Source organism: Paramisgurnus dabryanus, chromosome 3, assembly GCF_030506205.2.
Source record: "Paramisgurnus dabryanus chromosome 3, PD_genome_1.1, whole genome shotgun sequence".
NCBI lineage: Eukaryota > Metazoa > Chordata > Actinopteri > Cypriniformes > Cobitidae > Paramisgurnus > Paramisgurnus dabryanus.
In genome coordinates this window covers 36,723,881-36,747,947 of record NC_133339.1, presented here as the reverse complement: position 1 = coordinate 36,747,947, position 24,067 = coordinate 36,723,881, and positions in this window count along the sequence as shown.

Sequence of the window (24,067 nt, the reverse complement as noted above, 5' to 3'; positions counted from 1 at the left end):
AAATTAACAATGGTTTTGCTACAGAAAAAATTTTTTTACTACCATGGTTTTGCTACAATAGCCATGGTTAAACCACGGTTACACTGCAAAAATTACTTTATTATTTAGTATATTTATCTTGTTTTCAGTAAAAATATCAAAACATTCTTAACTTAAGATGCATTTTCTTGATGAGCAAAGTGACCTAAAAAAAAAAACTAGTTTTTAGACAAAAAAAATTACATTTGGGTCAATTTGTGCTTAAAACAAGAAAAAATATCTGGCAATGGGGTAACTTTTTTTTCTTAAACATTTAATTCAAGAAATTTTCTCTCACACCATTGGCAGATATTTTGGTTGTTTTAAGCACAGATCGACTTAAATTGTACTTCTTTTTTTGTCTAAAAAACTAGATTTTTTTCTTGGGTCATTTTGCTCATCAAGAAAATACATCTTAATTTAAGAATTTTTAGATATTTCTATTAAAGACAGGACAAAAATACAAAGTAAGTAAGTAATTTTTTGCAGTGTACTTCAGTAATACCACAGTTTTGCCAATGGTAATCAATATGCCAGGAAAAAGTTTATTTTCATAATGGATTATTCGGTCCAAATCCTGCATTTGCTAAATTTTAAACATAACATTTTAATAAAAAATATTTTGGCGCCACATGTAGTGAATCAGATCACAAGAAACCGTGACCCTACACCCTACAGATCTATATATATAGTACTGTGCAAAAGTCTTAGGGCACCATGCTACCATTAGATTTGTTGTTTTTGCATTTATATAGTGATCATATATAATTATTTCTCAGTCTCTTTATTAGAATACAACCAGAACAATACAGGAAATGTGTAGTTTTAAAAACTGTATAAAAGTATAAGCTGAAGTGTCAAGTATTTAGGTTAAACCCCTCTTCCACTTGAGCAATAGCAGGCAGCCGCAGGATCTTTTAAACCTAAATAAAATTAAATCCTAATTTCTAATTCTAATCGAATGACTCCTCAAAAAAGCTCAAGATGTGTTTCGTGCCAAGAGAGGTCACACTAAATACTGACTGATGCCTGAATAAGGCATTTAATTCTGAAAATTGTTTTGTTTTTAATTTTGTGTACATATTTCCTTTTGAATCGTAAATAAGAGTGAAAAATAAATTTGGATGGACATTAAAACTTTGCCAAAACAACAAAGCTATTGGTGGTGGCCTAAGACTTTTTTCACATTACTGTAGCCTATGCAACTATATATGTTATATATACATCAGCATTTATATCACAATGAAGTTTTTTAATTCTCAGATCTGTATTCGCTTCACTAAGTTCACTTGTTGGTGATGGCATCTTCAGAAAATTGGCATCTCCATATGTTACTGTCAGTCTTGAAATGCTCCTCAAGCTGTTATGCACTGTGAATAATCTTAAGTTTGTACATTTCAAAAATTCATCAGGAGTGCAATTTTGTCAGGCTTTTCAGGGTAATTCACATTTAAAAATAAAGAATACATTACTGCTTAGGAGAGCATCCTGTACGGTCCAGCCTCTCAAGCTAAGAGTCACAGGAATGGTAATGAATCCATAAAAATGAATAATAGATCATGTTTTACTAGAAGAGAGTGAAGACTTTATTATTATATGGGAGCTGTTTAAGCCCATTCACCTTTGATTTCTTTTAGATTCCCAGAATCCCTTTCTCTCGTGACCAAGGTGTGGACAAGGGCACAGTAAGATTGTGTTCCTGTTAAAAGAAGTAAGTTCGTATTTTTTCTTTTTACTCTGTAAAAAGTGTGTTTTGGCACCATTACTGACAACGCAACTGTCTGTTGCATATATCACACATTTAATTTTAACAGAAGTGTTAACATGCATAATATAGCACACAGCCAGACTTGGAATCATTTTCTGTGCCACACGAGTAGCTGAATCTTAAAGGAATTTGCGTTTTCTTAATACCATGCTTAATTTTTTTCATTAACAGTCTTTATTATTCACTATTTTGAAACATTAGAGGTGTCTTTGTCTGTTTGAGAATATTTATTAAAAGTCAAGCATTAATTTTGCTCCATGATGTACTGCGACTCGCAGCTTGAATGGTGCCTGTACTGTATGAGAATCATTGTTTTGATTATTTAGAAAATTCCACCTTTATAATTAAGTGAAACACTCAAATGAATAAAATATCAGCTTATACTTTCAATAGATAAACTTTAAACCCCTCAGCAACTTTCCTAGTTTTTCTTTTCATGTATTTTTAATTGGTTCTTTAAAAAGTGTGAATAAAGTCCATACAAAGTCTTGATGTGCAACACAGAGGCAATCTGCGGCAATTTAGCGATGCTGGAATTGAGTAGGCTCCACGGGCACCTCTTTTATTTTCATACAGGATCTAGTGACAGTAATGAATCATAGTTAAGTGCATACTGCAGCGTAAGCTCCCAGTTTATTAAACAGTCAGCAGCTCATTGCTTTTGATCCTCTGGAGTGTCATAGTAACTGATTATGGCCAGACGTGCCGATGTTTCCCTTTTACCCATCCTGTCTTCTGCCTTTCACTTGTTCCATCACTAAAATAATAGCGGGGGAAGTCGCAAACAAACACAAATAAACGAATAAACAAGTCATTGGGCTTAGCTGTGGAAAATTTGGTGACCTTGCTATGTATTCCCACTTGTATTTTTATGCCTGTGTGGCTGAAGGGGGAAATTTAATCATCTTGTCCTTTCAATTCTCACACAGGTTCACGTTGACTTTCTTGGGAAGGGCGATGGAGATGCCCTGAGAGAACGCTGTCCTTCGTTCATTTGCAATCCGTGACCTCGCAAGTTTACTGTATTCATTAATTTATCCCAAAAAACATAAACCATACACAAACCATATGTATAAACACACTGCAAAAAGATTTGTTGGTTCAACCTAAAAAAGTTAGTTACCTGATTACCTTAAAATTTTGGGTTATTTCAACTTAAAGCTGTCAAAGAATGCATCGAAATAATATGTTAAATTGTTCTTTAATATTTACATAAGTAAGGGATAATGTAGAGGCAGCCGGTAGTTATCGGAAAATAAGCCCCGACATTGTGATCAGGACCCGACGCATAAGAAAAAAAACTGGACATGAATATGAATTTGAAACATTTTATTGGCATATTTGTTTTAAATTAACATTTTTATCCTTACGCGAAACTTTGCACAGATGCCTTAAATGATCGTAATACCTTATTAAGATCCTCTGCTTCATACTTGTCTGTCTCCATTTTTTTCTCTTTTAACCAGTCTTTGAGAAGTTTTAATGCCCATTCTGTATTTTTTGTGTGTGTTGGCTTCGTAGCTGTCATGCTCTATTTTGTCAAGTTCAGTCTCAGTAAGCTCTCTGTGTCTTGTCGTTCTTCTATCCACTGTTTAAATGTTTGGTTTTTTCCGTACATGTTAAAATTAATGTCAAAATTTTTCATTCTTAATTGTGGTTGTCCAGTGTTTGTCACAAGATGGCGCCAAACAGTAATCTTTGTTGGTGCGGAGGGATTTTAATCGTACAAGTAGTACCGGCTATGCGTTATTACTTTGGAGCGTTTATTATTTGAAAAGAACGAACCTGCAAATGTCTCAACTGACCAATCAGAATCAAGCATTCCAGAGAGCCGTGTAATAAGTGTAATTATAGTAATCTTCTAATAGTAAAAGATATGTGGTAATACCCTGCTGAAAAAAACCGCATCGGACCAGAATGGGAATTTTGCTGGTCTATGCTGGTTTGATGCTGGTTTAGCTGGTGGTCACCAGATACCAGCACCAAAACACAACATATGCTGGTCTTGCTGGTATGCTGTTTTTTCAGCAGGGCTATAACAAAAATACAAATCTTGAAATAACAATTATTTTCACAATAATATTTTCTGGCAAAATAAAAGTAAGGTCAGTTCAAAGATTAACATCAATCTGAAATCAATAATTAAATAAAAATTTGATGCATCAAATCCAGGCCCAGCTGTAGAATGAAATGACTGAGGGGACACTTCGAATTTGTAAGGGGAACGGAGATGACTTGCTTTTTGAATGCAGCGTTCCCTATAAGTTTACTGCACAGCTAACCAAACAGACAAAAGATGAAATGTTAACTTTAAATTTGAATTAAAAAAATCATAATTTTAGTAATATCATACCTTTTTTAGAAGAGCTGTAATCTTCTTGATTTGGCATTGTATTTCTTCATTAACACGCATTATAGCTCCATCTTACTGAACTAATATCATACCGCATATTAAAAGTCATAAGTGTGTGTTAACCACTTTTCTGCTCTGTAGAATAAGTGACAAATTTGTTTCCATGATGAGCCTTGAGTTTTTTACCAACTTCAAATAAATTGTACAACCAGCGTTTTATATAAGATTATTATGGAGTCATGTAGATGTGCTAATTATAATGCTTTACAAATTGATACTGAACAAAAATTTTATGGTGTGTTTATGGTATTTTTATGATGTATTATTTATGTTTTTATTTATTACGACTTCTGTTGTGACCTGCTAAAAGTCCGTATGGGATTTAAAAAGTTTATCAAATCAAATTATGCAGAGAATAGCGTGGATAAATGTTGGATAAAACCCATACTGTACACTAATTTAAATTTTACAGGTTGTGTGCTGTTCACATGCCTATACATAAACCCCTATACGGGGAAAAGGTATAGCTTACTCAAAAAACATGATCGTTTTATTACACACAACCTAAATGCTGAATCAATATTTTTATAGTTTTGCCTTTTACGTACATTTTTCATGACTCACTGTTGACCTTACAGAGTGAACAACGTTACATAAGACGCACACACCGCATGACAGGCCAGTAGAAATTGTTATTCAGTTACAGAAATCCATGTTTATTTCTTTCCTGTCCAATCATCTTTTAGTGCGATTATTCATCTATACTTCATTGCCAGTTGGAGATGCGTAACCCTGTTGGGTATAAAATGAATAGAAAATAGCGAAACCTAATTTCAGTCTTGTAAACACGGACAGTTCCAATTAGTTATCCTTTTTGTAAAGCCTTGTTTTTAAATCGGGCCATAAATAAAAAAAATAAGCTGATAAAAATCAGTTCTGATGGGGCAATGCCCCTTTCCCCCCTTTTTGGTGCCGGGCCTGTTCAAATCTCATGACTGGATTATAAATCTTAAACCTAAATTTTTACAGACAGGGTCACATTGTGTTTATAAATAATATATTTCTAGTGTTTTAGGCACAAATCTAATAAAATATCTCGACAAAGACAAGAATAAATACATTTTCCCACTGGATAAGAAAAATAATTTTAATATCTTCCTTTTGTTATATTAAAATATTCCTTGTTTCAAGTAAATTATTAAACTTGTTTGAAAGATGTTTAGATATTTTTACTGAAAAACAAAAGAAAAATACTGCTTCAAATGCAGTGTACTTTATTGTAGATTTAAGTATGTCATATAGTAAGGTACTCTGCCAAGCAATAAACCGTCGAGCTGGCTGTGCAGACGGCCGCGCTAAACATGGCTGCATTTGCATTATGTAACACGTCAGCTGTTGTATTATGTTCAGTTTTTTCAGTCTGCGTCTCACGGGCATATATAACTCTGTGGCTATATAACAAAAGCCTGAGCTAAAGACCCTCAAAAGCAGTAAACTCTCAGGTGTTTTCTCTGCGTTCACCACTTTGTGCTTTGTGTTACCTGTAGTTTTTAAAATGAGCATTTTCCTTCTGAGCTGTGTGAAGCTTCACATCTGTTTCAGTCAGCCTCATAAATATACGCACGTCTGTGCCTAAGTTTTGTTCATTTTGGTTCAATTTAGTTTTTGTTTCATTCGATGTAAAAGCCCTACAGGCTTTTCTACAAAAAGCCTCTTGTGTCTTTTTTGATCGTAGGTGTAAATGACTTTGTCACTGACTTTGTTTAGGAAACAGTTCACTGTTGGAATTACATTTATTCCTTTTAATTGCTTTCAGCATTTAGTGTCATTGCATAAGATTAAGAAATGTATGATCCCATACTTATCGGGGTGGTTTCCCAGACAGGGTTTGGATTAATCCAGGACAAGTCCTTATTTACGTAAGAACACGTAAGAAGTGATAGTTCACCCAAAAATTAAAATTCTGTCATCATTTACTCACTCTCATGTTGTTACAAACCTGAATAAATTTCTTTGTTCTGATGACCACAAAGGAAGACATTTTTAGGAATGTTTTTAAGCAAACCGATCATGAGCCCCATGGACTTCCATAGTAGGAAAAATTGAATACTATGGAAGTAAATGGGGCTCATGAACGGTTTGGTTACAAACAATTCTCAAGATATCTTCCTTTGTGTTCATTTGAACAAAGACATTTATTCAGGTTTGTAGCCAAACCATTCATGACCCCCATTAACTTCCATAGTAGGAAAAAAAGAATACTATGGAAGTGAACAGTATGGGAGTGAGTAAATGATGACACAGTTTTCATTTTTGGGTGAACTCAGTCAGTCAGTGGCTGTGGGCGGGGCTTTATCAGTGTGACATCACATTAACAAGAGAATCATAAAGCATGTTTAATGAGACTGCTTTGGTTTAATGGGGATTAAAAAAGATAGAGTAGAGTGGGTAGATTTTTTTTTATTGTAGGGTTGTTGTTTTTTTACACACTGCCAACACACATTTATGTTCAACCCCCTTGTAAAAGTGGATTTTGCATAATAGGTGTATTTTACAAACAAACCTTGCAAAAAAACTTTACTGTTGTGCAAACTTGAGACAAAAATTTGTAGCCAAACCATTTATGAGCCCCAATGACTTCTATAGTAGGATAACAGAATAGTTTGGTTACAAACATTGCTCAACATATGAAGAGTTTGGTTCTAAAATGCAATAAACGCCATTTTTGAAAAAAAAAAAAAGAATTACTGCCAAAATCAGTATTATATTAGGTCAGTATTTAAAAGTAAATTCTTAATTTTACACAAAATAAAATATCCGTCATGTTATTCTGTCAACTTTTCTTCCTTTTTTCCCAAAACGCAATAAACGCCACTCCTCCTTTTCTACAGAATGCAATAAATCCGCTCCACAAATTACAGCGCACCATTCCACGCAATGTAAACAGACAATGGTGGCGCATTGAGTACAGTACAGTACACAGAGTCCTAGTTTTCCTCATCTACTTTGTACTTTGTGATCAACAAACAAACAAACAAAAACAAAATAATACTTTAATGGCATTGATAAACCTGTGGTGGTTTTCTGTGACGGGAAAGAAATGTAAGCCATCAACATCTAATAATTTACACGAGAGGCACTCAGGAGACGATCGCTTGTTCTCCCGACAGCATCTAGCTTCTCTCGTGCTAACACATTGACCCCAGGGGATATTATGAAAAACTTTACATAATTTTACTCAAAGTCAACGAGATTCACAGCTGATCGCTGTGAAAAATGTTAAGCGACGACGTCAAGTATAACCGGGCAGCAATGACAGTGTTCTTAATATGACAAAGTAAGTGTTTTGATTAATGCCATTAATGTTAATTTTTTTAATCAGTGTGTAAAACTGTTCAACTAAATGAATATAAAATGGCAAAAATGAATGCACATTTGTACATTGATTGAATAGATTTATAGAATTGGGAAAAAAACTTTATATAAATTTATTGCATTTTGTGGAAAAAATAATTTGTTTTTATAATAAATCTTTGAAAATCAAGTTATGGATTAGATTTTTTTATGTTTTTATAACCTAAAGATGCTATGTGAAAGTTTGTAACAGAAAATAGTGGTTTTCATCTTGTCACTTTCTTGGTATAGAAAGCACGTTTTTACCGAAATTTGTCAAAATGGATTTATTGCGTTTTGGAACCAAACTCTTCATATCTTCCTTCGTGTTTATTAGAACAAATACATTTATTCAGATTTGTAACAACGTGAGAGAATTGTAATTTTTGGGTGAACTCTTTAATCTTCTAAGACCCGAGCTTTGGTTTGTCTTTTTTTTCCAGATTTCTTCCAGCTATTTTGGAGTTAGGAAGAACCAATAAATATAATAACCAAATATTTTTCTTTGAACATAAAGCTTGGTAATTGTCCACGTTTGTGTACAAACAGTTCCAGTTGCACATAATTAAGTATTATGGTGCAAAAAAAGTGATGTCCACATGTGGGTGATTCTCGTGAAATTAGACTTATGAGGTCATGAAACATTTTGATAAAAGAAGTAAATGCAAAGTAAGAGAATCAAAATAAGAAGCAAACAGTAACAAACATCTCTTCATGTACTATTTTGCCCATGATTTCATCATACAAACCAATTTTGTTAGTTTTTTCCACATTTAAGGGGAATATTTTCATTACCGCAATGTTTCCATGACTGGATTTGGATTCTTTGACATGAAAAATCTTAAAAATAAAAAGCTTCATTGCATGTTGTACCATAAACATTTACAGTAAAGAAACGTGGTATTTGGTGATCATTGGTTAATGTAGAGACAATAATAAGGAAAATAAATGTGTCCAAGACCAATTTTCTCATCCTCCGCAACAATTTTTGATCATTGTTTAAGCCCTCAAGGAACTAACACTTTAAAAAAAATTGTTGTAAGGGACATAATTGACTGTGACACACAAGATGGCTACCAGGTAAGCAGTTCTTATTTTTTCTCTCCAGGAAAAAGTAAAATTTTTGTTTGTCATAGTACCTACTTATTAGTTCTCATTACCGAAACATGAGTTTGTAAATGCATATATTTAATGTTATATCATGTTGCGGTAATGATAATTTTTGATAATGATAATATAAAAAATGTAAATAATTCTATATAGGAAATATTTTTAAATTCTCTAAAAATAATTGTTATAGTAAGTTCAGACCTTAATCGTACTTCTAAACACCTTCTAAATCTGGATTTCGTGAGAATCACCCATATGTTGACATCCAGGTCTTAGGAGGTTGAGTTGTTTTTACAAGCATACCTTGCAAAAAACATTACTTTTGTGCAACTTAAGACAAAACAATGGCACTGATATATTCTAAGATATGTCACTCCAAAATGTTTTAAAATTATAGCTCAAACCTGCATTTTAGTCTGGGACTATAGGATAAGCCCTTTTCGGGAGCCGTCCCTTTATAAATTAACCAAAATTGTTCCTCATCCATGCATCATAAAATATATTTATTTAGTCAGTGTAGTTTAGCTAGCTCCAGCATCAAAGGTTCAGCTCCTTATGTAACCTGTGCCTATGAGAATTACAACTACCGCAGCTTGCTTCAGACACTAGACCTCATTAGATGTGTATCATGTGTGAAATTAATTATGATTTATTATAAGGAGGTCGCAGGCCACCCAGTTGAGGAGCTTGTGGAGATGCATGTGGTGCTGTGGTAAATAAGTGCTTGTGTCCTTTGACTCGGAGGATGGGTGGGTTTGATCTCAGACAGACGCTGTTCATCGAGCAAGCGTAAGTGTTGGTAATCCAACACTGTCATACCTAGTGTGCAAGCGGAGCAGAGGAAAGGATGCATGCTGAAATGAACTGAGTGGTTAGCTTCCACTTCACACTAATGTAACCCGGAGCTCGGGTTACTTTGTGGCGTGTAGCCTTTTAACACAGGCGAGAGATCGGACAGATTTCCTCTTATATAGACGCTTTCCACTGCATATTCTTATTCCAAAGATTTTTCTCTTTCAAACAAAAGAAGTAAAACTGTATAGCTCAGTGGTAGAGCATTACGTCCGCAGTGAAAAAGGTCACGGGTTCGAACCCAGGAAACATGCATACTGATAAAAAAAGAAATGTTTATTCTACTGAGCAACGTTTTCAAGCATGTTTCCTTATATAAATGTAGAAGGTACAGCAGAGCATTAGTCAATGTCATGGCGAGAGCACTATTCACGGGATGTTTTCATTCGGCGTAAGACAAAGCTTATCAAATATGTACCTTGGTGGCTGGAGAGTGTGTTTAGTTATTTATTACCCACTGGCAAATTCTCTCTCTCATACACACGTTGCTTTACAGTCATGCACATGGCCGTTCTTGAGGTTTATCAAAGAAGCAGATGTTTGGGTTTTGACAGATGCTGGAGATTTGATGACAGAGGCTAATGGAGGTTAATTAGAGATGTATGCTTGAGCAGGTTCCCTACCAATTTCTATTGGCAACAACTATTGACAAAAACAAGACATCCAGGGTCCGAAGCGTGAAAACATCAGAACGATTTTCAAATCAAACTTTATCTGTCAGATCTTCCGACTTGCGTTGGAAGTTTGTTTCGGTGAAAAGCAGATGAGAAACTGAGAGTTTCAGTTTTATGGCACATCATAACTCATGCAAATAGTGATCTGACTTTATGTGTATCCATAAAAATTGGAAAATGGATTACCAGCCAACAATCTCTGCGCGGTGATGTATGCATTGAAGTGGCTGATCCCGGTGGAGTCGACACGCCGATGTTGACAGCGATGGAATGAAAATGCCACTTGATGTGGGCCAAAGCAGTGGGTTTCTGTAGACAATGAAACCAAATGAGGGAATGTTGTATAAAATGTAGCCTGGAGGGGAAAGAGTGAATCGACTGGAATCACTTTCAAGCGTAATTGCAGTCATTTATTGATTTAAATAAGCCTTACAGAATCCATATGAACAAGATTAAAAGGCAAAACCTGGAACATTAGTACATGATGGGAATATTAATTGCCCCTGAAAAGTAAACAAAAGCGCATGAGACATATTCCTGTGTGCCCGAAAGAGAGAGATGGTTCACAGTGGACTGAACGGCAAGTATCTCGAGATGCATTTTTAACACTGACCAGGAGCACTTTTGTTGAAACGCGTCCCAGCTGAGCAAGTCTATTATATTTTGAGAGATAGAAAATGATGTTATGACAGTGCTGATTGGCTGATGGAACCATAAGAAAGCACGTACAATTTTAAGCACCATCCTGAGCACAAGTTTCGGAGACTTTTAGATCCTGAGCTGTAATGTGAAAGGCAGACAGGGAAAAAGCTAATTCATTTCATGCTGTTAAGAGCCCTCCAAAAAAAGACAATTCAGGCATTAAGTACCACCTTTTTTTGAGTCAGGTGAGGCAATGCCAAACCACACTCATGAGGACACATAGATGTCGATCCCACTCATGGAAAAATGCCAGATATACTCAATTACTTTTAATTATTTTTAAAGCGCTTTTGAAATTCAGGAGCCTCTCTGATTAGTGGATATTGTGAGTTTTATTATCTACAATGCTTTGATGAATAAGCTGAATAAGGGGCGCTTAACATTTTGCATCTAAAACCACAAGGAAAACGCAACCGTGCCGCTTTCCTACTTCTTTCCAAAGTGCTTGGGCGCTCCCGTAGCGTCTGCTGTTGCTAAGCAACCTAAGTGACAAATAGGCACTGATTTATTTTTCGCAGGTGACCCAAACAGGACATGTTCTTGAGTTCTTACCTGTAAAGTGAATATGTGTCCTGTGTAACCGGACAGATCATCAAACTTGATTTCTAAATTAATTGATGTGGACTGGTAGGGTATTAACAAATAAATAGTTTTTTACTTAATTTTATTCTTAATAATTCAACTAAAACATTAAAAAAATGTGTCATGCCAGCTGCCAATCATGGTCACATGCGTCATGATGAAACACGCAGTCACGACACATCTGAGTACCAGTAATCGGCTTACGCACAGTACAACATGGAGTCGGCCTTTGGACACTTTTCATCTAGATGTTTTTACATTCAAATGCAATGTATAGATTTCTAAATATGTTCAAAATACAAATTGTTTTCTTTTATAAACATGTGATTTCGCTTCACATATATCAACCAACCTAAATATTAAAATATTATGAATTATTTTTTTAATGATGTATGGAGTTCAAAGAAATGTGTATTATTTAGTGCTATTTCAAAGATAGGAAGTGCCAGAATATTATTTAATATAACTCTAAATTTGTTCAGCTGAAGATAAGAAGTCTCATACACCCAGGATGGTATTGAGGTGAAAAAATTATAGGCTAGTTTTCATTTTTCCATTGGACTATTGCTTTAATACTATTGTTTTTTTACAGTTTTGTTTTAATGTTTATTATGTTTTTCCCTGCCGGAAATGACTAATGTAATTATCTTTATTTGAGGGCAGTGGCGTGTTTACCCACCACGCAAACCACGCAATTGCGTAGGGCCTCGTGGGCTTGGGGGGCCCCCTACTGGCCAAAAGGTGTGCAAAAGTATGTTACGTTTATTCAGACCCAAATAGGCACGGATAAATCACGCGCGAGCGAGAGATGTGCAAGTATGCACGCAGAATAATATATGTGCGCATCCTCGCGAGGGCACATATAGTATGGGAAGCCGAACTCATCAAAAGAAGGACGCAACTGATGCGCCACTCGAGTGATCTGCGCTGCGCGAACCAATTATATGCGCGGCTATGGTGTTTAATCAGACCCAAAAGTCGTGCGCACGAGAGATACGAGCGCGCAGAACAATATTCGCGCGTGGACAAGCGTCCTCGCAAGCGCGCAGATGAGCGAACTCTACGGGACAGCGCACCTCTGCACAGCGCGCACAAAAAACAGCCACACAAGTGCTGGAATGAGCTCAACTCTCTCTGTGCTCTCGTAACTGCACAACATTCACTCGATGATCAAGTTTACTTTAAAGACTTTGGGCTTCACACTGGTCACATTGGTGGTTTGGTTTGATCGGTGACATGCATCTTTTGTTCCACACTCATACAGGTATAAACATGATAAAGACACCATGCAGGGGTTTAAATCACGTCTAAAATACATAAATCATATTCTGTATCTCATCATTGTCATTAAAATCTCATCTTTAGTGTATTTCTAGTCTATATGCTTGTTGTATCTCACAGTAAGTTTGCTTTTACAATATGAACATGAGAGTTATGTGATTCCCATCCATAAATTCAAGCAATAACCAACTTACAATATTGTTTGCTGGTGTTTGTTAGTTCAGTTTGTTAGATCAGTCTGAATCATAATCTAATGCTTCCTCTCTTTCCTCATTTAGTTTTTTAGAAAGATGTCAGACACTGAAGTTGCAGTATTAATTACATTGTTTTAAATACATCCTATAAGACATTTGCAAGCAAAAGATATATCTGAGAGGGGAGTGAAACGTTTTTTTTAAACCAAGAATTTTTGTCATACTAAACTGTAACAATTTAGTGTTATTTGACGCAGTGTAAAACAAAATAAACCTGGTTTATATATATATATCTCAGTTAATTCTATATACTGAATATTATTGTTGTGCAATTCAATTGAAAAACCTTGGGCAATGCTGGGGCATGGGGGGCCTTGGTTCTTGGACTTTGCATAGGGCCCCCAAAATGGTAAACACGCCACTGTTTGAGGGCATTTCTTAACTCTTTCCCTGCCAGCATTTAAGTTGCCACCCAGCACCAGCATTTTATTGGATTTTCGCAAATGTTTAATGCCTTTCAGCTAATGTTCTTCCTTTAAAATACGAACAAACAATATATCAAATTAAAGAACAACCCCTCTGCTTTTAAACAGTGACATCAAAAAATTTTTATCCTATCATTTCTTCTCTTTTTATAACCTCTCAAATAAGAGTAAGTTTCTTGAGATAATTTCATTTTTGTAAAGGACTTTTGTTAGAGATCAGATTCAGAGAGATTATCAAAACATATAAAGAGTTTTTACTGTTTTTGGCCTTCAGTGTTTTATAAGTTGGTTAAGAGCACCATCTAGTGGATAATAGCAGAAATATGGATTGCCGCAAAAACTAGTCAGGGAAGCAAAACGCTGTAACGTGGGTACTTTTAAAGAAAGCAACGGAGCGTTGAATCCATGTGCAAAAGAGGTTTATTAACGTAAATCCCAAAAGGGCAGGTAAGGGGAAATCCAAAACGTATCCAATAAACAGGCAAATGGTCAGGGCAGGCAGAAAACAATCAACATCCAGATAACAGGCACGGGTCAAAAACAGGTTAACACAGAACATGTAACAGAATACAGGTATACAGACAGGGTAAACGGGCTAGACAGTGGGGAGGCTTACAGGCTAAGCAATAAACAGCCATGAGTGAACAGAATGGAGGTGGCTTCATACAATACAAACAGGAAGTGGGAAGTGAAGCATGGCATGATGATATTTCAAAATAAAAGCCGGAACAGAACAGGGTGTCAAATAAAAGTACAAAACACAAAACGTCACATAATAAAAGATAAAACAGTTACAAACGCTTTAATTGATGAGATTACTCGTCAATGGCTGGGAAATGATTAAAGTCTGTGTAAAGTCTCTTTACACCCAGCCCAATTTAAATAATTAAAAACCATCAAAATCTAAAAAAAACAGGCAGGATTCTGAAATGCTGGGGGATCCGAACATGTCTGATGTTGCTGCTGAAACCACGCCCACTCGAGGGAAAAGCTGCAGTCTCTCTAAACTTTTAAATACAGCTAACCTGAATGTATGCTCGCGATTGTGTTAGGGGCGGGGCCATGCTCGATGGCTCTACCGCCCAAATAATCCTAAACACAGAAATGTGGAAAAACTCCACAATTCATTTCTACACAGTTCACAAACTTTGTAATGTGTTTCAGCAATACATTTCTAACATTTATAGAGGTGGTTTCCTGGACAGGGATTATCTTAAGCCAGGACTAGGCCTTAGTTGAATTAGGAAATATTACTAGTTTTAACAAATATGCCTTATCAAAAACATAACTTCTGTCAATTTTCAGGTAAAATAAAGGGCACTGATGTATTTTAAGATATGACCGTGCAAGATGTTTTTAGTTTGGACAGCTCTTATGTTTATTTTAGTCTAGGACTAAAAAACAAATTTTAAAGTAACTTTACTCAGAAATATATGTATATGAAGGCTTAGTCAGTGAGAATGATGAGTTTTGGGTGGTGTAGTTCTACTACTAGGATCTACTAGCAGAGGCTAACTGGCCCCAAATAACCAGCCAAACGTTGACCCCTCGTTTGCAACAATCAAAAACATCCATAAAGTGCATATTTACAACAGTTTCAAAACAGCACAGACGGACACAGGATCACAGCACTTCAAATGCAAAGCAGAAAAAACTATGCAGACTCCATCAGAATAAGAGACAGGTCTTTGATATGATGTCTGCGTTCGACGGTGAAGCCAATTCAACAGACCTCTTCTGTTCCGACAGTGTTGACGCATGCCAGAATTCACTGAAGTGTTGCGGTTTTCCTCAAAATGATATGCAGCCAACAAGCACCTGTTTTGTTGCTGAATCTGATTATTCTGTCAGATCCGTCTTATGTACTTATAATTCATCAATATGCCCTGGGCATAATGTGAACTCTACCCCTTTCTCAAACCAAGAACAAGGTAATTTGAGCTGAAAGCGATAAACACTTTTATTTTGAGACCGTCTGCCTGGGAGTCAGATGCTTTTTTCCATCGAGTTCCTGATTGATATTGATGCTATAATTACAATATGGAACGTAGGCATCTGAGAGATGAAAACATGATGTGCCTGGATCTTTGGCTCACTTTCCTCTTACTCTTCAAGGTCTCTGCCAGCAAATTCAGATGCTCTTTTCGTTCCCTCAAATCTTTCTCTTTCCTTACGGCTTCTCGTCTCTCTTCGCCCTTTTGAAGTGGCGTTATAGTTGCGATACTCCTGTATATGACAAACAGATTCCTCTCCATGAAGTACTGCTACTCTTTATGAGCTTTACAAGAAAGCAACCTTCTGGGTCTGTGATAGAGTCATGAGAATCCATGCAATACTTCTAAAAAGCTGATCAAATAATAAACAATGTGTTCTCTGGCACAAATGCTTCATTTGGCTGAAATTTGGCGGTCTGCTGAGTGCTCTGGTGCATCTCCAATGATTTAGATTTGTACGCTTTTGATTCTGCGAAACAATACCGTGCGACCAACAATAAGTTACTTACTGTACTGTGAAGGTTTTTATGGAAATGTGCTCAACCGGTCTTGCAGTATTTCATCAGTTGTTTCTATCATGCGAAAACCAACCCACATAGCTCCCCACCGATATTGTCCTCAAAGAGCCCAGACAGCTTGCGTCCGTGTTTATTTAAGATTTGTTAAAAACGGCTATGCTGAGAAAGGTCTCTCTTTTTTCCTTATCTTTCTTTTTAAGACGCATCACCATTGCCTGTGTTTTCACACTAAAGGTATTCCAGATGAAACATGGTGTATATTTAGACACCTGGAGATTCTTGCTTCTATTTTAACTTGTCTGCTGATGAAAGGTGACATTTGGGATGATGGAGTTGTACTGTATGTGTGTATCTTCAGCTGCTATTTGAAAACAGCACATATAGGGGAAAATGCGCAGAGAAACTGGATTAAAGGATGATTTGAGTGAAAGCCAGTATAGATACAGTTCTCATAATATGATACTGATCTTTTCTCATAACTGAATCAAGAGCATTCGAAATGTTGAAGAGATATTTTTAGGAAATAGTGCTTGTTTGTGACTGAACCTTTTAGTTTATTTAAATATTCTTTTTATTGTTTTGTTTAATTCTGTATAACTCATTAAAATGTAATAATTAATTAGAACTTGCAAACTGCCTTAATGTACAAAGACAAACAAAGATTTAAAAGGTCAAATTAATGTTTTTTTTTTTATGTTGCATTACATACTAAACAGAGTAAAATCTGTCATGTATTATGACTAGTCTAGACCAGTGGTTTTCAAACTGGGGGGCCGTGAGATGGGGTCAGGGGGGGCCCATTTTTATGGCATTTTATGAAATACATTAATTTATCATGAATCCTGTTTTTTGTATAATTTAATGTTTTTTTTTATTAAAATGTTGAGTTTTAGAACAGTTTTTTGTCACAAATTTTCTTTGGGGGTCCGCGAAGGAATGCACCGTACACAAGGGGGGCCACACGCTGAAAAAGTTTGGGAATCACTGGTCTAGGCCACCACCTTTGTTGTTTTAGCAAACTTTTAGTGCCCATCCATATTTATTGTTCACTCTTTTAAGATGCAAACAGAAAATACAGAAAATATGTACATAAATTTAAAAAACAAAAATAATTTTCTGAACAAAATGTCTTCTTCAGGCATCAGTCAGTATTTAGTGTGACCTCTCTTGGCACGAAACACATCTTAAGTTTTTTTGAGGAGACTGAAGTCCTGAAGTCATTCGATTAGAATTAGAAATTAGGATTTAATTTTATTTAGGTTTAAGAGATCCTGCAGTTGCCTGATATTGATTAAGTCAAAGGAGAGTTTACCCTAAATTCTTGACACTTCAGCTTATACTTTTATACTGTTTTTAATACTACATACAGATTTCCTTTATTTTCTGGTTGTATCCTAATAAAGAGACTGAGAAATAATTATATTTATATTTCTACTACAATTTTTTGAAGTTAAGTGTAAAAATAAAGCCAGGCGCTGGAGACTTTGGAAAACAAAGTAAAAAGTATCTCAAACTGGATGGTCTTCATGATGTCCTCAAGAGTGATAATATACCTTTAAGGTCAGCGGATCTCCTCCTGACTTATTTGGTCTGCTGAAACATTGCAAAATTAATTGTGCGAAAATGGCAAATACTGTACTGTGGAGATGCAATTATGGACCCGTCACTTTTTGTTTACAAGTCATGATCTATTTTTGATTCGCACCCTGGTCCTCCATCACGGCAGTGATGCAAGAAAAACTATCTGCTTTGATGCTTGAGATGGGTGTGATTAAACTTTTACTGTGGTTTGCCTTTGTTATTTATTGAAGATGTTCAACTTTGTTTTGATGAAGTTGTTCATCCTTCATAATAAATGTGCAGTTGGGACGGTGGGACTGTGATTGGAATAGGAAGGTGATTTTGGTCCTTTTATCTGCCAGACGGAAATGAGTCATGCTTCACTGTTCGACCTCCATAATGAGGACAATACTTTATTCTAAACTGCCTATAAAAACAATACCTGCAGTAGATAAAGATCGCCATTCAACTCGACATCAACTGAGCAGATGACATTCTGCGTATCATTACAGACGACCCTCTCTTAATTCAATAGCAGTTGTAGTTGTATAGTGTATATGTGAATGAATGTATGCTGCTCTTTTCATTAAATGTGGTACTGTATGAAATAAAACATTTACATTAATGCATTTGCCATATTCTGGTATTCAAAGCAACATAAAGTTTAGGCAAGCTATACATTACATCTGTATGTGTGTTCCTTGGGATTGAACCCATGATCTTTGCACTCCTAATGCAATGCACTACCAGTTCAGCTATATAGAAACACCACATGCAGTTATTAGTGTAAAGGTAAAAGTGTCTATGCACAAAAAAAAAAGAAAATTCCTTTCTAAATTTGGACCCCTAACAATGTGTTATCTGTTAAAAAGCATTGAATTGCAGTTACTCTACATGAACATTCAAAAATGTTGTGTCACATAGACGACATTCCCAGAATAGTCACAAAAAGATTTTTGTAAATCAAAGTGAGGTGAGACTACGGAGCCCCTAAGGGGACATGGAGCAAAAATTAAATACATTTTAAGTGAAACTAAACTTAAAAGAAAATTCTGCACATGAAGGTTTCGCGAGAGCACATGAAACTAAAATTTAGTTTTTTTTACTCTAATGTCACCTTAGGGGCTCAGTATGAGACAACTCAAAAGTTGGAAAAAAACATGAATGTATCATTATAATTTAACCAATGCTGGGTTGTTTTAACCAAAAAGCTGAGTTGTTTAAACCCATTGTTGGGTCAGATATAAACTTTTTTGGGTTAATTTACCCAAACTGCTGGGCTTGTCCCTTTTTGACCCAGCAATGGGTTGAAAATAACCTGTGTGTATATCCATAACAAAAACCTTACAACGTCAGTAACCATTAACTCTTTTCCTGCTAGTGTTTTTTAAAATAGTTGCAAGTCAGCGCCAGCATTTTTTTTTTTTTGATTTTCACAAAATTTCTTAAAAACAAAACGTTTTATCCTATCTTTACCTTTATTTGTTCTCCTCACAGCAAAATCACCAGTGTTAAATCTACACTGCTGGTGTTTATATGGGTACCACCAAAAAAAAAAAAATGCTGGCTCTGACTTGCAACTATTAAAAAAAACATTAGCATAAAAACACGCGGCAACGGATCCACAATTCAGTTCGCCAACGCTTGACGTCACCCATTAAAAGTGAATGGGAAACGCAGCGCTTACGCCCCGTGTGAATACGGCGTAAAAGTCCCACCTAGTCGATAATAGCAGAAATATTGATTGCTGTAAAAACTCGTCATTGGCAGGGGAGCGTTTTTTTTCAATTGATGAGATAAATCATCAATGGTGTATTAGGGGTGGGTGATATGACCAAAATTTTATTTCACGGTAGGATTCATTTTACATCATGATAACGATTTGTATCACGGTAGAGTTTTTTTATCTTTTAATAAGATTTTTATGTTTTTAAAATATTTAATGCCACAGAATTTTCATAATTCTGACAAAAACGTATACATGCATAAAAAGGAGATAAAAACAAAAAAAATCAAGGTCACTGATATATAAACAGTCAGTGAAGAAATAATGATGTATATTACATATCTTATTATAGGTAGAAAAGTGATTTAGTCAAGAGCAGTGAGAGATTTTCAGAAAAAACATGAGTGACAGACAGGAGCAAAATTAGGTAACTTCCCCTTTAAGACCAAAGTCTGGATCCAATCTACTGTTACACATGTGTTTTCTATAATAGCTTTTTACTGTCTCTTAAGCCCTAAATTGTGTTTTTTATGAAGATACTTGCAAAAACAGGAATTTTGATGCATATATGTATTTTTGGCAAATAAACAGAGGTGGGTAGTAACGAATTACATTTACTTCGTTACATGTACTTGAGTACATTTTTTGTGTAACTAGTACTTTTAGAGTAAATTTAAGGATAGGTACTTTTTACTCTTACTCAAGTACATTTCTAGTGAAAAAACTGTACTTTTACTTCGCTACATTCGGCGGCGTCACTGCGCTACTTTCAAATGGTAATAATTAATGAATATATATATTTTTAAGTTTATAGGGCGTGTTCGAAAGTTTCGCGAGACATGCTGCGTCACCCTTTAGCGCGCGCAACCGCGCGTAGATGATAAGAGAAGCAGATGAGGGCGCGTGTGCGTTGTGCGAGATATCGGAGGCATATCATGCATGGCGGCTTCAAGTTCGGTCTATGTTTTCACTCCAAGAGGTCAAATAGTTTCATGATGCGATGCATGCTTTGTTCAATGAACGAGCTGACATCTCAGCATACAGGAATTCAAGATCCAACCTGAAGTAAGTGTCAGTATTGTCTATTTGAACACTATTAATGGTCATTTCACACACTGTCCGAGTTTTTTTGCCATATGCACTCTTGTGCAAGCGATGACAAAACAACAGCACAATTATCTGCACCTTTCCGTATAATTTCCCCACAACTAAACAAACTGAACAGCAAAATGTAAGGACGTCTTGCATTTATACACAAATACGGACACCTCACTAATGTGTAGAAAATACATTCAAATAAAAACGGGATTGTATTTTATTTAAATCCTTCCTAAAGAATGAATGAATAAAAATAAAAGAATAAAGTTTGATTTTAAAGAAACATGTATTATATATTATAATAAATGTAGAGTTGATTTGCACAAACAGATAAGTTCCATATGAAATTCTAAAATGATAATTTTTATTAAGCTCCTGTTTATGTTCAGTAATTGCACTTTAATGGCAATGAAAATAACCTATTCATATAAAAACATGATAACAAACAGACATATACGTTCTTTTTTGTTTACTGTTTGCATGTTTAAAGGAAGATGCTGACGTTGAAGTTTGTGTTGTGAACATGAAATAAATACAAAATTAACCGTCAGAAAAACATCTTTGTGTGTGTTTGAGATTTTTTCTCAAATGACATGTTATGTGACACGTTAATGTACCCATTGCAGGACTGAGATAGGCTGCTTTACTTGTTTATAAGCAGAACAATGAGACTTTTAAGGAGAGGTTTGTGAAAACCCTCCAAGTAGTCTAAAATTCAGTGCTTTTGCGCTACTTCTCTATCAGATCGGAAGTAACGAGTAACTAACTACTAGGTACATTTTTGTATAAGTACTTGTACTTTTACTTGAGTACAGATTTTGGGTACTCTACCCACCTCTGCAAATAAAGCGGCAAAAATGCTCACGAGCTTAATGAGCAGCGTATACCTCGATAGAGACGATAGTCCAAAATCTCTACCGGTTAACACATGTCTACAGACTGCAAAAAAAAGATGGACGACGCCCGTTCGCTCTCTTCCATTGGTGAAAAGTGAAAAGAACATCTTGAGTCTTGAGTCTGCGCAGTAGCGATTTCAGGACAATCATGCGCAGTGGTGAGCAGGAAGTAAAGCCGCGAAATCAAGGCCCCGCCCTCGCTCTTGCAGAATGCGCATATCACAGCTGTCAATAATGACGTGACACCACAGTTTTTATAGCATTAAATAACTAACTAAAAATAAACTTATTTAAAAACAAACACTTTAATTTATATCAGCGTGATAAAAACTACACTAAAGTAAATGACAGAAACCAGCTTTGGTAAAAGGACAATTGAAGTGTAATTAAATTGTTTAGTTCATTGAATAACATGGGGGAGGCGGGGTTTATGACCTATACTGGGACCAGTCACTGGGAGGCAATGGAGACGTTTTGGCTTTACTTTTCACGGCTTGTGCGGCACGCTTAACGGTTTATCATATCTCCCGGTTTATCGCCCACCCCTATGGCGGATAAATAGTTGAACTATTTTGATCCTGTGCACTTTGACAATTGCCCCGCCCTCTAAAGCGACATACAGAACCATGAGTGACATCACATCGCAACACAGCGAGAATGATGTTCTTGACTTGCTTATAATACACTGGGAAATGTCACGCTTCCCACATTACCCCAGTTCACCTGATGAGCAGTATAAATGATGAAGCAGTGTAATTTAGTTTTACATGCCTCCGAGTCTGGTTGCAGGATATATGCTAATGCTGGATATTATGACGGAAATGATCCCTGCCCTCCTGTAATCTCGCTTCAGTGAGCAGAGCCCAGTAAAGGCTGATGGGACGGCAGGACTATATTTTGGCAGCAGACAGTCCAATGCAAACAACATTTCCATCCCATTTGTCCTGATGGGAACACCTTGCATGCCAGACTCATAAAAGTGATAGAATGTGGCTGTTAGAGGGAAAGTTCATCAATCCTCCGATATACGGTCACTCAGGCACTTGCAGAATCGTCGGCTCGTAAAGGTCCATTTCCCGCCGTTTTACATTAGAAATTAAATGCGTTTTATGAATGCATCTCGCAGGTGTTTTGCAACGGTTCTTTATAGAATGCAACGATTCAGATATTTGAGAAATCACCAGCAGGGTTTGTTTTCATAGGTTCACTCTTAAAACATTTGTTTTAAAAAAATATGAACAGATCTTTCATCGCACGTCGATGTTGCCGTGCATTTCTATCCATCTCGCAGCTTGCTATTAATAAATAAACAAATAGACTTACAGATCACAAGGAAAAATAAAGAGGGAACGCAACAGATTTATCCCTCAAATCGGGTGTTTTAGTATTCTGCTTTTTCCAGGGTGGCAAGACATTTTTCTCATTTGAGATACTGTCACAATCACTCCTGACACTTTTTTATACTTCCCCACAAAAGTGTTTTGTTTACCCGAGACAAAAGACCAAATCGGGAATATTACAAAAAGTTATATACTGTGATCACACGTACAATGCACACATACTGATGTTTTTTCGTAACAATAAATTATAAATCACTACAGGACAGTATATTGACATCTTTAGACATGATATTCCTCACACTCTCTAAGGTTTTTTGTTATAGTGAAGTGTGTCAAAGTTTATTTGAATTGTTGAGGCATTACTTTTTTATGCAGTCGCATAGTGCCGGCAGCAAACTATCTGTAGTTTGGTTTTGTCCCTTTACTGGGAATACCAAAGCTTGAGAGTTTTATTATTGGCACTTGGCACATGATGTATAGAGATGTATATTAGGCTATAGTATGTACAGTGTATCATATGCTTTATGTGGCCAGACGTGTGGTTAGCTCTAGTCTGCAGTGTCCGTTTTATGATGGTGAATTTCCAATACTCAATAGACGAGTAATCTAGGCTATTTTAGAAGATAAGCTCTTCATCTTCTGCTGAATGTTGATTTACCCACTGAGAACATAAAACCACAAAGATGCTGACATATTCAATATTGTGGTATGTCAGCAACCAACTCACAAGAGAGATGGAATAGTTTTATTCCCTAATCCTTTGTTTACTGTGTAAAAGTTCACATCCATCCATCCTTCCTTTCTTTCCTTTCTTCTTTGCCATCCATTCATCCATGCTTCATTTTTTGTATCCACCCACCTATTTATTGTTTGTTTGTTTGTTTGTTCATTCCACCCATTCATCCTTGGTTCGTTTTATTTCTTTGTCCATCCATCCTCTCTTTTTCTGCATCCATCTATACATACTTTGTTTCTCCCATCCATCCTTTTCTTCTTGTGTTTATTCGTTCCATCTGTCTGTCAATTCATCCATCTGTCCATCTGTGGCTCAATGGTAGAGCATTGCGTTAAGCAGCGCAAAAGGTTGTGGGTTTGATCGCAGGAGTTACACATAATGATAAAATGTATACCTTTGGAAAAATGTGTTTGGTAAATGAATTCATTAGTTTGATCCATCCTTCCTTTGTTTCTTAGTTTGTTCCATACATCCATCGCTCCTTTCTTTGTTTCATTCATGTTGATCCATCCATCGTTCCTTTGTCTGTTCCACACACCCATTCATCGTTCTTTTTTGTTCCGTCCATCATCATTCGTTCATTTCATTTGTTCGTCCATCCATCATTTCTTTTGTTGTAATCTGACATTCTTTGTTCATCTCATCCATGCATCCATCCTGCCTTCCTTTCTTTTTCATCTGTCTTTTAATAATTTTTTGTTCCATCCATCCTCCCACTCGTCCTTCATTCATTCCGTTTGTCCGTCCATCCTTTTTTTGTTGTATCAATCAATTTGTCTATACATTC